This window comes from Plasmodium inui (assembly GCF_000524495.1).
Source record: "Plasmodium inui San Antonio 1 unplaced genomic scaffold supercont1.16, whole genome shotgun sequence".
Taxonomy (NCBI): Eukaryota; Apicomplexa; class Aconoidasida; order Haemosporida; family Plasmodiidae; genus Plasmodium; species Plasmodium inui.
This window is the reverse complement of record NW_008481850.1, coordinates 562,057-562,755: the sequence shown is the minus strand read 5'-3', so window position 1 is coordinate 562,755 and position 699 is coordinate 562,057.

Here is a 699-nt window from a genome sequence, read left to right as displayed (position 1 = left end):
ACTCCATTGTATATGCAGTACGATCATGTGTGACTAAAATAACTTTCGAAAGCTTTATTATTATTTCTTATGAGTTATTTGAAGCCAAATTGTTCCTGAAGGTGCCGAGTGATTAGGTAACTTCCTCATATACGTATTCCTGAAATTTTTATATTTCCAGTTGGATTTCATTAATGAAAGCTGTGGATCATGAAACCATGGTCAAATTTCAGGTAGATGCTGATTCTTCTTAATCATTTTTGTCTGAATCGAGATTTCATTCCAAATTGTCGTTGTTGTGTGCACGGTAGAAGAAACAATAAGTACTATTTCTCTGATTCCGTGTGCTGAGAAACTATATTTTGAAATATTTTTACGAGAAAATGGAATCCTTCTCATTTGATGTATGAAATTCATGGTAATATTTAAATAAAGCTAGGTGATGATCGAAATGGTTATTGGCTGATAAGGCATCCATCAGTTTCCCGAGGAGTTCATCATACATTTATTGGTTAATTTGTTTTACACATTTGGCATAATATGTGGGGTACATCCATTACCGTCCTCTGTAGAAGGACATATCTGTGTCTACACTTCTTGGAACGATTGTGCGTCTTGAGTAATATCCTCATAAATCTAAAGAACATATCATTTATATTGATGTTGAAGTTGCATACATTTGGGGGGATATAAGAGTATAGTTGAGAAACAACATTTAAC